This window comes from Sus scrofa, chromosome 15 (assembly GCF_054392235.1).
Source record: "Sus scrofa isolate SSC_HxYL_T2T_F1_AM1 chromosome 15, Sscrofa_HxYL_maternal_Yorkshire_Landrace_v2.0, whole genome shotgun sequence".
NCBI lineage: Eukaryota > Metazoa > Chordata > Mammalia > Artiodactyla > Suidae > Sus > Sus scrofa.
This window is the reverse complement of record NC_139397.1, coordinates 153,717,375-153,734,725: the sequence shown is the minus strand read 5'-3', so window position 1 is coordinate 153,734,725 and position 17,351 is coordinate 153,717,375.

Here is a 17,351-nt window from a genome sequence, read left to right as displayed (position 1 = left end):
GTCTCTCCCGACAGGGCCTCTCCCCACCGTGGGCCCCTCCAAGGGGTGACAGACCCCCGCAGGGCCCCATTCGTGGCACTGGGGCCAAACTGGCTTCCAGATGAAAGGCTCAGCCTGGCCAGGGTGGGGCTGGCCCAAGGCCAGAGGAGGACAAGCAGGGTGGGGACCCGGTGCCCCTTCTGGGAGGGGGAGGGAGGCTGGGTGGCCTCTGCGGTGGGTGGCCCAGCGGCCGCTCTCGCCCGGGCTGAGGGCTGCGCTCGGGCTCCGGGGCCCAGCAGGTGCGGCCGGCCGCAGACAGCTGGGGCTTCCCGCGTGCTTGTGGCATGAAGTCAGCTGCCCATCCTCGGCCGCCAGCCACCCCTGGGCTATTCTGGGAGCTCGAGCTCAGACCCTGGCCTTGCTGCTCCCACCCCCCCGAGTGGGCGGGAGTCTGGGCAGGAGACAGTCGGCACCTCTCTTGTCCCATCCTTAGAGCCCCTCCAGGCACGGCCAGTCTGGCCAAGGTGGGGTGGGCTGTGCTGGTCCCCAGGGCGGGAGGAGCCTCAGGGCTGCCACAGCCGCGGCCCTGGCCAGCTGCTGCTCGAGCCTCTGGAGCCCTCCCCTGCTCCCCCAGGAGGCCTGGGAGCAAGGCCCTCTCCCTCTGGCAGCAGGCTTCTGGGACGTTCCCCCACAGCCCAGGTCTGTCCCTGGGGGAGCGGCCAGGGGCCAGCGAGGGCTTGCTGCTCGGATAGGCCAGCCACGTCCCCTCGCGGGGCCGGGTGCACAGGAGGGTGTGAGCCCAGAGGAGCTGGCTGACTCTCAGACCCCAGGTCCAGGCCTGACTGGCACGGCTGTGAGGAGCCGTGACTCCAGCCCTGGCCTTGCAGCCGTGAGATAGGCTGAAAGCCAGCAGCCCTGCCTGCAAGGTGGCCCGGCCCTGGCCCAGGGTGACGATGGGCCTGGCGGGGGCCAAGGAGGAGCCCAGTGGCCTGGCCCCTGGTGGGGCCCTGGGGAGGAGGACAGTGCGGGGGACAGACTCCAAAGCCTGGCCTCCCCGGGCCCACCCTGCCTCCTGCGGGTTCCAGCTGAAGCAGCGAAACCCCCAGGTCCAGCGTGGGGGCTCTGGGAGGTGGTGGCGGTCCAGCAGGCCCAGTTCCCCCGGGCCGGGCGGGTCGGGCGCCCCCAGAAGCAGTGGAAATTCTGTTTGGTGTCTTGGGTGGGATGAGCGCCCAGCACCCTAAGAAGAGGGTTCTGGAGCCCGGGGAGGGCACAGCTGGGGGGGCTCTGTCCTGGGGCTGGGGGGGCAGACCCAGGAGACAGCCCTCGGTCTGGGGCCATGGTGCCTGTTGTGCCACGTGGGGTCCACAAGGCCAGCAGTGGGTTCCTGGGGAGCCAGACTCGGCGCCTGGTGGCCAAAGCGCTCCTCCCCTTCCCCCCTTTCCCGTGGATCCCCCGCCCCCACAAGACAGGGCAGAGGCCAGAGCTCTGGGGTCTTTGGTGACTTAGCCCCCAGGTAACTTTAAGGCTTTGTTTTCTATTCTATCCAGTTCTCACCCTCCTCTTCCTCCAGCACCACGTGAGCTGGGTTCCTGCTGCTTGGAGTGCGTGTGCCTGAGTCCACGCGTGTGAGTGCGTGTACACATGTGTCTGGAACACAGGCAGCGGTGCCCTTCCATCCCCCCCAGATCCCCTGTCCAAGAGCACTCGCAGCCCCAGCAGAGACCCCTGCCTGCGGCCCCGTCTGCGCCTAGTCCTTCCCAGGCCCCCGGCCCCGGGGCCAGCCCTGTGTGTGTTCCCACTTACAGCCCCATGGGGGGCTCCCTGCCGGCTGGGGCACCAGGCCACCCAGGAAGGGACACTGACTCCAGGGGCCTCCCCTCCCAACACCCGGCTGACCCGACAGGCAGAGGCTGCTGGCAGGAGCTCCAGTGAGACTGATACTCAGGGGCCCCGGGCAGCCCTGTGGCCTTGGAAGCCGTGGGGAGGAGGCAGCTCCCCCACAGGGCGGAGGAGATGCTCTCACCCCAGACGCAGGTCCCCCAGGCCCAGGCTGCGAGGAGGTGGACGGGGTGTGTGTGTGTCTGGGTTTCATTCTTCCGAGTAAGCCTGGGAGTGGGGGCCCCGGGGGCTGCCCAGCCCTGTGGGGTCCTGGCTCTGCGGGGTGCAGGCTTTGCGGGCTCTTGTTTCCTGCCGTGGGAGGCCACGTTCCCAAAGGACTCTGGACGTCCTCCCAGAGCCTCAGCAGCCGAGAGGGGCCACACTGCTTGGCTGGGTGCCCTGGGGCGGCCCGGCGGTGCTCTGGTCACTGCCTGGAGCACTTGGTGACCTGCGGTGGAGGGCCAGAGTCTGGCCAGCCCAGAGCGGGGAGGGTTCCAGGTTTGGGTGGTAGTGAGGGCGCCCCATGAGCTCAGATGGGGGCGGGGGGGGGTCCCAAGGCCTGGGCTGCCGGCGGCGGTCAAAGCCGACAGGCGTGTCCTCAGCCTGGGGTCAGAGCTGCTGGGTCTTTTGCAGGGGGTGCTCTCAGACGAGAGGTTCTAGCTGCCTGGAGGTCCTCGTTTAGGGCTGGAATAAGCCCTTAAGAGGCCAAGGTGGGTCGAGTTCCCCGTAAGCTCGGCACGCGGCACTGGCTCCCCAAAGCCCCAGGGAAGTGGACCCAGGGGCAGGGGTGGGCGGCTGTGAGCAGCTCCGCAGGGGAGTCCCTTCTCTCTCTGGGGGAGGCCCTCGCCGGTCCCCGCGCCCTCAGGCTCAGCCCGAGGTAGGGGAGCCTGGGGCAGCCGCCCAGGAGCCATGCCTGTCGAGGCGTCCAAGCCACAGGGTGGAGAGGAGAAAACCGCCGAAGCCAGAGTACAGCCAAGAAGGCCCCTTTACGCTCCGGCCAAGCCGTCCGCAGACTCGAAATAATCAAGTGACGCTGTGGGCTGTACCCCGGATTCTGCAGGCCCGGCCCAGAGAAGCCGCTGCTCCCGGGCCTCCCGCCTGCACAACCCGCTCCCTAAAGGGACAGCACATCGGGTGCTGTGAGGCGAGGGGGCCCCCAGCGCCAGGATGCTGTGTGTCCTCACAGCCACCGGAGGGGAGGGAGGAGGCAGGGGCCAGAGGTGCCTTCAAGGCTGGGGACCCCCTCGCCCCCGGCGCAGGGTGGGGCACCGTCAACCGGTGCTCTCGCCTGGCCGTCCTCGTCCTGCCCTGATGGAGGCGGCAGAGCAGGAGCCTCGGGAAGCCACCGTCTCAGGAGACCTCTCCCAGTTGTCCCAGAGTGCGTCCAGTGTCCCAGGAGGAGGGAGGCGAGGGCTGGTGGCCTTGGGGACTTTGGGTGGTGAGGGTGCCCAGGGGACAAGCATTCTTGCTGATGAGCTAGAGGGTGCGCAGAGCGCGGTGAGCGGCCCTCCGCCCTTGGCAGCAGCGCCGATCCCGCCTCTGGCCCCCGTGCGGGGCGGGGCTTGGGCTCAGCCTCCGTGGGAGCCGTGTCCTCTCCAATTACAGCCTCATGCGCCTCGGAGCCTTGGGGGCTGCCCAAGCCGCTCTGTTCCGACCACAGGCCGACTCGTGCTTGGGGAGCCTGGCTTTGCTGCAGGCCGGCAGGAGGGGCCTGCAGGGCGGTGGGGCTGACACAGGGCAGCTCGGGGGTGGGAGGCCAACCCCGTCTTCTGATCCATCAACAGTGTCCCCAGCATGCACGCCCCGCGCCCTGGCCCCTGGGAGCATGGAGCCCAGGAGCCAGAACAGGTGCTCTGGAGGTGCGGGGCGGCTTGGGGTTCAGAGGCTGGACTGGCATGGCTGGGTGGCTGTGGCCAGACACTCAAATCTGGTCAAAGCCCAGCAAGGCCCCTGGGAGCAGGGGGGCCGGGGGAGGGGACCTGAGGGGGGACCGGGGGGCACCCGGCCTCTCTGAGCCCACTGCCCAGTTGCAAATGAGGTGAGTTGCCCCAGCAGGGTGCCTCAAGGTCTTCCCAGCGGGGGAAGGGGGGGTGTGCTCAGCCCTGCGCCGTGGTCAGCATGCCCCATGGCCCCCGCGGCCCGTCCGCCAGGCCAAGATGTGAGAAAGGAGGGCGTCCGCTCGGTGGAAGGAAGGGGCTGGTCTGGCACAGCTGGCAGGTGCGCGCGGGTGCGCTTGGGGAACAGCGAGGGCTGTGCTTGGGCGCAGGAGGAGGCAGGTCCACCCACGGGCCAGCAGCTCCAAGTGCCGGGAGCTCGCTGTCTGCCCACCACGGCGCTGGGCATTCACCCAGTTATTACACTGGACATGCAGGGTGGATGCCGTGGGGCTGCCTGGAGGATTCCCAGCTGGCGATTCTGGTCCTTTTCTGAAAGCAGTGGGAGCAGCCGCAGAGATCGTCCCTGACGGCTGTCCACCTGGACCCTGGGGACACAGCGCTCTCCTTGTGCTCCGAGGCCAGACTCAGTGAGGTCGCACTAACTCCGCCGCCCGAGTTACCGAGGACGCGCTCCAGGCCTCTAGAACCAGTTTTTAACGGGAAGGGCGTGCGTTCCCTTTTATAAAGGGAACATCTGCTTGTTTGACGTGACGTGAAGGATGCAGACAGACGTGCAGGGCACGGACCCTGCCCTGATCTCGTCACCTCGCTCTCCTCGTCCCCGTGGCGTCTGGCCTTTTCCCCGCTCACGGCATCCAGACACACACACAACAATGGACTTGGACCACACACACTCTTCTGTGGCCTGATGTTTCTCGCCAGCATGGTACGCGGCATCTTTCTGTGTCACCGAGCCCACGGGCACGGCCCTCTCAGTGGTCGAGTGGTGTCTGCTGGCCGGCGCTGGTGGCCCTGCCCGTTTCCGAAAGCTGCCGCTGGGAATGCAGGGCGCGGGACTCTCTTGAATACCCCTCTTTGCCCATTTCTTGTGTAATTTGGCTGCGATGACTCTCTAACCCTGGAATTTAGGGGCTAAAGGGCACATGGCCTCTACAGCCCTTCGGTGGTCCTGCCAAAGTCCCTCCCGTGGGCAGGACCAAGCCTCGGACCCGCAGGTGTGGGGTTCCCCCTAAACCCCGTCTGCACCAAGACCCGTGTCACCCCCGAATTCTCATTTTCCAGTGACAGGATCCAGGGCACTTCGTGTGGCATCAGTTTAATTTGTGCAAGTCCTTGAGAGGGGAAGCATCCTTCTAGAAATTTCTGACTTGCCTCCGTCCCCCCAGAAGTCGTCCCCTCCAGGCACTGGCTTGTTTCCCAGGGAGTCGGGCAGTTGGCTGCTGCCGCTCCCCCCCACGCTGTGGCCTCAGCCCGGGTCAGGGCCGTCCCTGGGGCCCTCTGCTTGCAGACCACGGTGCGCGGCCCGTCGGCCTCTCCGCGGTGCCCGGTCGTCCACCCACGTTCCGCCCCCTTTCTGCTTTAGGGCTTTTAGGGCACGGTTTTCAAAGCAGACGCTGGGGTCACCTCGAGGCCTCGTACCTCTCCCTCAGGCGCTGGCTTGACCGAACTTGGAATTCTGGGTTCAAAATCAATTTCCTTCGGCCTCTCACGGCTCTTGATTTCTTCTGGTCGCGGGATCTTGGGGCCTCTGACGATCTGCGGCCGGCGCTCTCGGAGGTTAACCACTTTTCTGTGCGCAGCTAAGATTGTATCTTTCTCTTTGAAGCGCTTGATTTATTTTTATTGCGCGCGTGTGTCACCCGCCTGCCCTTCCAGCCCCGGCCGCTTATCTTCCTTTCAGATGAACGTCTCCTTATCTGATGCTCGAAATACTCGCCCTGGTCTCCTCCTCTGCGTCTGGGACTTCCGCCCGGTCCTCCTGACCCTGTCTGTCTAGTTTCCATCTCTCACCTTCCCCTGTGCTTGCCACCTTGAAACTCTGCCCGCCGCTGACGCCCCTGGGGGCATTTCTCCCCAGTCTCGCTGAGCGCGTTCTGGGTTACGAGGCCCACCTGTCCAGTCCGCTGTGCGGCTGTGTTTCCTGGCCCAGCATCCCCGCGGGGTCTGGTTCCTGCCCCACGCCCCCAGCCCCCAGCCCTCCTTGGACGGTGCTTATGAAGCCGCCTGCGGGTCCTGGATCGCCGGCGTGGATGTGCGTTCCGGCACCATGGCCTCCTCTGCGGGTGCGCAGCCCTCGGGTGGGGGGCTTGGGCCCCCAAGGGGGAGGCTGCTGCCTGGCGGCTGGGGGTGTGGCCGGAGGTGAGGCGGGGCGACTTGATGGCTGCCGCAGGGCCCCTTGCCCGCCTGAGCTGTCCTGTCCCCAGGGCCCTGGCTTCTCCTGCTCCCGCGCCTGGCTTCTCAGCTCCTTGGGCTCCGGCTCCCTGGGCTGGGACCTCTGCTCCTGCCTCAGCCCCTCCAGCACCTGGATCTTCTGCTCAGGTCTGGGGAGGAAGCTGCTGGTGCATCAGATTCCACCTGCCCGGCTCCCTTGTTGCCCTGGTGCTGCCAGTGGTTTAAGGGGTGGGTCCTGGTCAGAGCCGTATGCCCCTCCCATCACAGGGGGGCTGGGGCCCTGGAGGTGCTGGGAGGACCCGAGGCTCTGCAGCCTGAGCTCCCAGCTGGAGGCCTGCTCTCCCCGATGGCTTCCTGGAGGCCTGGGCCTGGGCACAGGGGACAGGGTGCCAGGCCAACCGAGGAGGCTGCTCCAGGGCTTTCAGATCCGCTGGAGCACCTGCTAATGTCTCCAAAAGCAGAGCCACCATCCCAGGAGGGAAAGCTCGGAAACATTCTGCTCATGTCTTCGGATCCAAAGTCGGTCTCTGGACGAGTTTTGAGTTTTGGGGTCTCTCCTCCATGTCTGTGCCAGACCGACGGCTGACTCCCTCAGTCCTTCAGACCTTCTCCCCTTTGACCTCCGAGTCAGCACCGGAAGTTTGCACGTGACTTGGTGTCCCAGTAGGTGGGGCCTTGGGCCACGTCCCAAGCCGCCCTCGGAGCTGTCTCGGGGGGTTTACACTGAGCCCCCTTCCCGCCCCGCCCAGTGTCTCTAGAAGGCGCTCCTGCTCAGCTGCAGAGTGCAGGGATGGGAAGGTCCCCACGGAGCCGCGTGGGGATTCCAGTGAACTCTGACCTGTGCCGAGGCCCTGCAGGATCCCCGGGAGGAAGGGAGACCCCCATTTTCCCGAGATGAGGGATGGCTCACAGCACACGCAGACCACGCGGAGGCTGACCGTGGCCCCGGGCTGCCAGGGAGGTCGGAGGGGCGGTCACCCCTGGGCCCCGCGAGGGAGGCGTCCTGGGGAAGCTGGGCCTCTGGGCGTCATGGCTGCACGCCTGGCATGGGGGGCGGGTCTCGGCTTACAGGGCCTCGGGCAGAATGCTGTGTCTTTGACCTGGGATTGAAACAGCCACACCCTGGGCCTAAAACTCTGGGGCGGCTGCCAGGGACGAGGGCGGGGGAGGCGGGGGACTCACCTCTCTGTGGTCACGGGCCGCGTCATTCAGAGGATCCACCCAGGCGGCTCTGGCCTGGGAGGGCGCGGGCCCAGGCTGGTGGAGGATGGCTGCAGGAAGACCCACCCACCGTCCCCCGGGGCCCCTGGCCTGCGGTCAGTCCTGCTGGGAAGCCGTGGAGCAGGGGGAGCCCCAGCTTGCCCAGCACGGCGAGGGATGGCGTGGAGCTCGCCGCTGACAGCTCACAGCCGCCACGGAGCTTCGCGTCCTTGGAGGGAGGGTACCGACACTTGGGGAGACTGAGCCTGGGGACCACTGAGTGGCTCCCCAAGGTCTCCCCGCTAGTGATCACCATGCGCTCAGCCTGGGGTCGGAGCTGGTGCTCTGAGCTATCCGGATTCTGCCACGGGACCCGCGCTAGTCAAGATGCGGGGTGCCAGAGTTCCAGGGTCCCATTTGCCCCAGGGAGGCTCCACCAGGGCACCTGGACAGTGTCCCGTCCGTCAGCACCACGTCTGTGCTGAGGCCCCCAGAACATCCCATGAGCCAGCACACCCTGGACCAAGGACTGGAAACCAGCCTTGCATCATCTCGCACAGGACACACCAAATCCTGGGACCCCTCTGGCCCTCGGTCTCTTCTTCCTCTTGGGGACTCTGGGAGGCTCCGGGCCCCGTGGGCACCACCTGGGCACCTGGTATGCGAGCTACCTGGGATGCGTTGACTGGGGGCCCTTTGGTTCACACAGAGACCCGTGTGGTTCCAAAGGTGATGCCCGGAGACCCCTGTGCTAGTCCTGTGTTCCGTTTAAAGACGATCCTTCCTGGCTTGAGAACAGAACAAAAGGTCACACATTAAGCTACCACAGAGCAAGGACAGGGATTTGGTTCCAAGGACAGAGTTACCGTTCCTGATGTATTTTCTGAAAGCCTCACGGGAGGAGGGAATCTGAGTTGAAATCACAGGGACTCAGGCTGAAAGGCATGGCCGCGACCTGTTTAAACGGCCGCCACCTCCATCTGCACTATCAAGCAGGACGGGGCACAGACCCAAAAGGGAGAAGTGTGCCCGCGAGTCCCAGCAACCAACCGTTTGCTGCAAAATGTGCCGATGCCCTTTGGCTCTCGGCGTTGGGAAGGCGGCCTGCCAGCCGAAGCAGGACGGGGCGGCTCGCCTCATCCCGAGCACGCGGGCAGAGGCTTTGGCTGGCCGCCCCCGGCAGCGTCCTCTTCGAGATCCTTGGGGCCGTTTGCTTACATACCTCCCTTGACAGCTGGCTCACTCCTTCACCACGGATGGGCCCTATTATGGCGATGCTCCTGGTACTTAGGAGGCCCCCACAGCCGCTCCTCAGGGCTGCTGGCGGCTCGAGCGGGGTCATCTGCAAACCAGCTGCCAGCAGCCTTCGCGCGCTCTCTTTAAAGACTTACAGAGGAGCAGGGAGAGCCCGAGAAATGAAAAAGCCTCTTCCAAAGAGCTGGGAGTTCCCGATTCCGAATCCCCAAACCAGGCCTTTTACCGGCGATCGGGAGTTCGACTTCAGCCCTTGCGAGGCACGGGCTGACGAACGGCGGCAGTGACGCCACTTCAGTCGCAATTTGACCTGAATCCTCTTTGCTCGTTGCATCCAGGGCTTCAAAGCCAGCCGCCCTCCCCCCCCCCCCCGCCCCACCACCACCCTGTGAGCTCTTTTCACCACCTAAGACGCACAGGGAAGACTGGCCCGCTGGGGAGGCCTCCCCCCCCCCGCCACCGCCCCATCCCTGCCCGCCCCTTCGGAGCGGTGGGCTTGCTGCCGGGCTCAGCCACAAAGAGGCAGCCACGTGGAGGGGAGAGCCGCTCGGCACAGAAGGAGCAGATTTCGGCAGAGAGACAGCGCCCGACACGAAACAGACGTGGCTCGTCTTCATCAAGGGCTTTGCAGAGAGAAATCCAAGCGGGATCAGATTCTAACAAGATGCAAACAGTTTGCACACAACCATCAGGGGGAGGCGCCTGACAGACCGTCTTGCGAATGGTGGCAGCGATGACAGCCTGTCTGCAGACGGCTAAGGGGGCGTCCCGTGCACAGACGGTCCCCGAGAGCCAGCCTTGTGCTGCTGCAATTCATTTTTTCCAAAGCGGCGCATGGACTAAAATGAGCTCAGTCGTAAGCTACTATTAACGTGCCACAGCCCCCACATTTTTTTTTTTTCACAAAAGTAATTCGAAACAAATGTGCCAGCACGAGGCGCACAGGAGGACGTTTGCACATTCTCATGTGGAGGCATGGGGACCGTGCCAGGGCCACCTAGCTCTCATTACTGTGTGCTCACGTGAAATGCAGCCAGCAGACAGGGAGCAGATCCAGCTCCAGCCTTCAAAGGCCGTTTTCCTCCAGCGCCGCCAGCGAGGCTTTAGGTGCCCTGCACGGGTGCCCATCGCACATGCGTCCTCCGGCGGCCGTGGCGGGTTGCGGCAAATGCTTGCATGGACACCAGCGTATTACCTTCGGTTCTGAGGTCAGAAGTCCTCAAACCCAGGTGCCAGCGGGGCTGCCCTCCCTCTGCCGGTGTTGGCGAGGATCCATTTGCTGCCTTTTCCAGCTTCCGGAGACACCACCTTCTTGGGTTTCTGGTCCCTTCCTCCTTCGTCAAAGCCAGCATCTTAGCTTCTTCATCTCGCCCCCTCCCCCCCTACTCTCACGCCTCTTTCGCTGACTCCGGCCCTCCCACTCCCGTCTTCCCCTATAAGGGTCCTTGTGACGACACTGGGCCCACCTAGACAATCCAGATCTTGAGAGCTGGATCACCGCTGCCAAGTCCTCAGATGTGTAAGGCCCCCCGGGCACAGGTCCGGGGATGGGGACATCCGCATCTTTGTGGGTGCTGCTGTTCTGCCACCCTTGATATGTATGGGCAATGCGGACACCGCCTTCTTTGCAGCCTCGGGCTTGGCATATACATTTTGGTTCTGTAAAACTCCCTGATCATAAAATGCATCCATGTGTTCATGCAGCCGTTAAACCAATATTGATGCAGCGCCCTTAGTGCAGTGTCCTGGGCCCTGGGTGCACCCTAGGCCCCTGCTATTACGTGGGGAGCACACGGTCTGCTCTGTGACCCACATGCCCCTGCCCATCGTGCCACCCTTCAAGCATGGAGTTCTGCCAGCACCAAATCTGAGAAGGCAACACTCAGAAATGAGGAAAGCATTTAAATATTTCACTATGAAAACCAGCTGAACACGGGCGCACAGGAGACGAGGGACAGCAGAAGCTGTAAAGCCTTAGAAAACAGCGAGCGCAAGGACAGAAGTCTCTCTTTCTCAGTAGTTTCTTTAAATGGAAGTAGATTAAACCCTCCAGTCAAGCGCCAGAGACGGGCGGAATGAACGAAAATGCATGACTCAACTCTATATGGTCTTGCTCTTAGGGCTGCGCTTGTGGCACATGGAGGTTCCCAGGTGAGGGGCCAAGCCACAGCTGCAGCTGCCAGCCTGCACCACAGCCACAGCACCGTGGGATCTGAGCTCCAACTGTGACCCACACCACAGCTCATGGCAACACCAGATCCTTAACCCACTGAGCAAGGCCAGGGATTGAACCCACATCCTCATGGATACAATTCAGGTTCATGACTGCTGAGCCGCAATGGGAACTCCAACTGTATATTGTCTTGAGAGACTCACTTGCGATCTGAAGACAAACATATTGAAAGTAAAAGATGGAAAAAGATAAACCCTGCAAACAGCAACCAGCTGTAAGAGACAGAGAAGGACATTATATATTAATAAAAGTTCAATACAGGAGTTTCCACTGTGACACAGTGGGTTAAGAATCCTATTGCAGCAGCTCAGCTCACTGCAGAGGCACGGGTTCGATCCCCAGCCCAGTGCAGTGGGTTAAAGCACCCGGCATTGCCACAGCTGTGGCTCAGGTTCAATCCCTGGCCCAGAACTTCCATGTGCTGCAGGAGTGGCCATTAAAAAAAAAGAGTTTAATACAGAAAGAAGATGTAACACTTAAAAACATTTGTGCACTTAAGGACTGTCCATCAAAACAGAAGATGGGAAAATGGACAGGATCGAAGGAAGAAAGAGACAGTTATACAATAATATTTGGAGACTTCAATACTGCGCTCTCGATAATGAATAGAACAGCTAGACAGAAGATAAGTAAGCCAATAGAAGCTTAACACCATAAACTGACCAATTGCAAAAGATGTATACAGAACACTCCGCTCAACAGCAGCGGAATATATATTCTTCTCAAGGGCGCACGAGACGTTTTCCAGGATAGGCCACATGCTACACCACAAATTAAGAATCAATAGAATAAAAAGACTGACATCATACAAAATATCTTCTCTGACCATAATGAGATGAGGTTAGAGATCAATAAGAGAAGGTAAACTGGAACATTCACAAGATTGTGGAAATTGAATGACCCACTTTGAAACAACCAGTGGATCAAAGAAGAAATCACGAGTGAAATTAGAAAATACTTAGAGATGAATGAAAACAAAAAGGAGACGGGCCAAAACTTATGGGATGCAGCAAAAGCAGCACGAAGGGGGAAATTTATAGCTTTGAATGCTCACGCTAAATATAGGAAAGATCTCAACATCACCAATCGTCAGAGAAATGCAAATCAAAACCTCATGAGCTATCACCTCACAGCTGCTAGAGTGGTTATCATGAAAAAGACAAGAGGTAGGTGTTGGCAAGGATGTGGAGAAGAGGAAATCTTTATACATTTTATTGCAAGGAATATAAATTGGTGCAGCCACTGTGGAAAATAGTACAGAGGACCCACCCCCAAATGAAAAATAGAACTATTATATGATCCAGCAATGCCACTTTTGGATACATATATGAAGGAAACAAAGTTACTACCTTTTTTTTTTTTTTGCCTTTTCTAGGGCCATTCCCGTGGCATATGGAGGGTCCCAGGCTAGGGGTTGAATCAGAGCTCTAGCCACCAGCCTACACCAGAGTCACAGCAACATGGGATCCAAGCTGCATCTGCAGCCTACACCACAACTCATGGCAACACCGGATCCTTAACCCACTGAGCAAGGCCAGGGATCCAACCCGAAACCTCATGGTTCCTAGTCAAATTTGTTAACCACTGAGCCACGATGGGAAGTCCCAAAGTTACTATCTTGAAGAGATGTCTACCCCCATGTTCATTGCAGCATTAGTTACAACAGCTAAGATATGGAAGCAACCTAAGTGTCTATCCAGCAGATGAATGGATAAAGAATATAGGCTATATACACACACTGGAATATTATTCAGCCATAAAAGAGGGAAGTCCTGCCACTTGCAATAATATGGATGGAGCTTGAGGGCATTATGCTGAGTTGAAAACATCAGACAGAGAAAGACAAATGATGAACACGCTATGATCTCTCTTACAGCGTAATCTCAAAAATCTGAACTCGGAAATACAAAGGAGAGATTCATGGTTGCCAAAGGCAGGAAGTGGGAGCTGGGGAAGTGCTGAAGGTGGTCACAAAATACGAAATTCCAGGTGTAAGACAGGGACGCTCTGGAGAGGTAATGCCGGCAAGGCACTGGGACAGTAGATATTAAAAAGTTCTCATGACAAGAAAAAGGGATGAGGGATGTTAACTAAACCTATTAGGATAACCATTTCTCACTCCATGCAGATATCAAACCATTACGTTGTGACCTTAAACTAACACACAATGTTATTTGCCACTTAACATTCTTCTTTTTTTCAGGGCTGCGCCTGCGGCATATGGAAATTCCCAGACTAGGTGTCGAATCAGAGCTGCAGCTGCTGGCCACAGCCACAGCAACTCCAGATCTGAGCCATGTCTGTGACTCACTGCAATGCCAGATCCTTAACCCACTGAGCAAGTCCTGGGACCGAACCTGTGTCTTCATGGATACTAGTTGGATTCGTTACCACTGAGCCACGATAGCAACAAATTACATCTTAATTCGACTTAAAAAAAAAACCCAGGAAAGGTCTCCAATCACAACCAAATTTACAACTTGAGGAACTAGAAAAAAAAAAAAAAAGAACAAACTAAACCAGAGCTAATAGAAGTAAGGTGAGAACAAAGATCACAGCATAAATAAATGAAATAGAGAATAAAAATACAGAGAAAATTAATAAAATCAAAGCTTGGTTCTTTTTAAAAGATCAAAAAATTGACAAGCCGTTAGCTAGATGACTAATAAAAAAGGAGACTCACGTTGCTAAAATCAAACATGAAAATGTGGACATTAGTACTGATTGCATGGAAATAAAAAGAGTAATGCGAGCGTACAGGGGACACTGGCGGGCCAGCAAAGTGGAGAACCTGGAGAGAGTGCTTCCACTCCTAGAAGCACAAAACCAAACAAGACTGACTCGCAAAGAAATAGAGACGCTGAACCAACTTTTAACTAACAAGGCGATTGAGTCAGTCCAAGCCCACCTCAGAGATGTCACAGGTCCTGTTCCAGATCACCACAATAATACAGGTCACACAAGATTGTTGGTTTCCCAGTATACATAAAAACAGTGCTTAGGAGTTCCCACGGTGGCTCAGCAGGTTAAGAACCCGACAGAGCGTCCATGAGATTTCAGGTTCAACCCCTAGCCTTGTTCAGTGAGTTAAGGATTCAGCATTGCCGCTGGTGTGCCTTGGATCTGGCATTGCTGTGGCTGTGGTGTAGGCTGTCAGCTGCAGCTCTGATTCTTCCCCTAGCCCGGGAACTTCCATATGCTGCAGGTGTGGCCATAAGATGGGAAAAAAAACCCCTATGTTTACATGTACTTTATGAAGTGTGCAATGGCGTTATGTCTAAAAACTCACATACATACTTAGTTTAAAAAATCCTTTATTGCTAAAATATACTGACCATCATCCGAGCCTTCCGTGAACTGTACTCTTGCTGGCGGAGCGTCTTACCTCAGTGTGGGTGCTACTGATGGATCAGTGTGGTGGCTGCTGAAAGCTAGGATGACCACGGCAGTGTCCTAAATGAGACAGCAGTGAAACTTGCCGCGTTGATGGGCTCTTCCTTTTACGAAAGGTTTCTCTGTAGCCTGCAATGCTTAGAACTTTCCCCACAGTAGGACTTCTTTCAAAATTGGAGTCGGTCCTATTAAAGCTGCTGCTGCTTCTTTATCAACTAAACGTATGGGCTAGTCTAAACTCTTTGTGTCATTTAAACAATCTCACAGCATCTTCACCAGGAGTAGATTCCATCTCAAGAAACCACGCTCTTTGCTTGTCCATAAGAAGCGACTCCTCACCTGTCCAAGTCGTGTCATGAGACGCAGCAATTCAGTCCCTTCTCCAGGCTCCACCTCTAATCCTAGGTCTCTTGCTGTTTCTACCACACCTGCGGTTACAACGGTAGCATCAAAGATCGCTGGTCACAGGTCACTGTAACAAATAGAGTAATAATGAGAAAGTTTGAAATACCGCAAGAATTATCAAAAGGTGACACAGAGACACAAACTGTGCAAATGCTCTTGGAAAAACGGTGCTGATAAACTTGCTCAATGCAGGCTTGCTACAAACATTCAATTTGTAAACACGACAATATCTGTGAAGTGTCATGACGTGAAGCACAGTAAAACAGGGTATGTCTGTAGTCAAACATCTCCTCGCAAAGCAAAGTCCTGGACCTGATGGCGTCCCTGTTGAATTTACCAAGCATTTAAAGAGGAACTAATACCGATCCTTCTCAAACGTCCCAAAATATTGAAAAGGGGGAAATATTTCCTAACTCACTCTATGAGATCATCATTACCCTGATATCAAAACCAGACAAAGACGCTGCAAGAAAACTGCAGGCCAACATCCTTTATGAATCCTGATGCAAAAATCCTCAAAAAATATTAGCAAACTTAATTCAGTAGCATGTTGGCAGGATGATGCACCATGACCAAACGGGTTTATTCCTGGAATGCAAGGATAGTTCAACACACACAAATCAATCAGTGTAAGATGCCGCATTAACGGAATGAAGGGAAAAGCCCATATGATCATCCTAATTGATGCAGAAAAAGCATTTGAAAAAATTCAATACCCTTTCATGACAAAACACTCAACAATCAGAAATAGGAAGAAACTACTGCAACGTAATAAGAGCCATCCAAGAAAATCCCACAGCAAACCTCATACCCAATGGTGAGCGCTTGAAAGCTTTTCCTCTAAGATCAGGAACAAGATAAGGATGCCCATTTTTGCCACTTCCATTCAACACAGCACTAGAAGTTTTAGAGCTATTAGGCAAGGCAAAGAAATAAAGCGTATCCTAATTAAAAAGGAAGAAGTAAAATAGTAACTCTTCACAGATGATGCAATTTTATTTGTAGAAACCCCTTAATATTCCACACAAAACTTGTTAGAGTTAATAAGTGAATTCAGGAAAATAGCAGAATGCAAAGTGGACACACAAAAATGAGATGCATTTCTATAAAATACTGAGGAATAAACTTGACCAAGGAAGTGAAAGGCTTTAGAACGAAAATGACAAAACATTGCTGGAAGAAGTTTAAGGTGACTTAAATAAATGAAAACATATCCTCTGTTCGTGGATTGGAAGGCTTAGCGTTGTTGAGATGCCAACACTGCCCAAGGCAATCTACGGATTGAAAGCAGTTGCTACCAAAAGTCCAGGAGCTGCTTTACATTCACAGAAAAACCCAGCCTAAAACTGATATGCAGTCTCAAGGATCTGGGAGAGCCGAAGCAATCTTGAAAAAGAACAGAGTGGAGGGGACTTAGAATCGCTGCTGTCAAAACTTACTCTAAAGCTACAGTCATCAAAACATATACCACATCTTCCGAATCCAATCATCTGTTAATGGACATTTGGGTTGTTTCCGTGTCTTGGCTGTTGTGAACAGAGCTGCAATGAACATGAGGGTGCATGTGTCTGTTTTAAGGAAAGTTTTGTCTGGATCGATGCCCCAGAGCGGGACTGCTGGATCACATGGCAGTTCTGTGTATAGACGTCTAAGGTACCTCCATACTGTTCTCCAGAGGGGCCGTACCAGCTTACATTCCCACCAGCAGTGCAGGAGGGTTCCCTTTTCTCCACACCCCCTCCAGCATTTGTTACTTGTGGACAGAGTCATCAAAACAGTATGGTACCGGCACGAAGACATAGAGACCAGTGGAACGGAACAGAGGGCCCGGAAATAACCCCCCAGATCTATGGCCAAATACCTTCTGACAAGGACCTGGGGCCACTGCAAGGAGAATGGACCGTCTTCTTTCAGAAAGCCGCGTGGGAAATACTGGATAGTCCCCTACGAATGTGCCATCAGACTCGTACCAGGTAATGCCACATAGAAAAATGAACTTGAAATGGATCAAAGACCTAAATGTAAGATGTAAAAAGCTATGCAACCCTCTGAGAAACACATAGTGCAAAAGCCCTGTGTCATACGCGGGATTTGGTAATGGGATGTGACACAAAACACAGCAATAAGAGAAAAAACGGACAAATCGGATTTCATGAAAATTAAAAAAGTTTGTGCCTCAAAAGATAATATCAACAGAGTGAAACGGTAACCCGCAGAATGGGAGAAAACATTTGCGAATCACATACTGATAAAGGGTTACTATCTACAATAGAGGGAGAACTCCTAAAACTCAAAAACAGCAACGATGCAACAAAGGACCCGCTTTTCACAAATGTACCAAGGACGTGAAGAGTCGGTTCTCCAAGGAAGACAGACAAATGCCGACCGGCCGGTGAAAAGATGCTCAGCCTCGGTGATCACGCGGGAAACGTAAACCAAACCCACAACCAGACGCACCTCACACCCTCTAAGCTGGCTACTGTCAGGACGATGGACGGGGCGGGAGAGGCTGCACCCTGAGCACGGCTGGCGAGGACGGAAGAGGGGCGTCGGCTGTGGGGAACCGCACGGAGGTTCCTCCCAAAATTAAAAATAGGATATGATGCAGCAATTCCGCTTCTGGGAAACAGCCAAGCGAAGTGAACGCGGAGTCTCAACGAGGTATCTGTACCCCCATGGGCGTAACGGCATGATTCACAATAGCTGAGACGTGGAAGCAG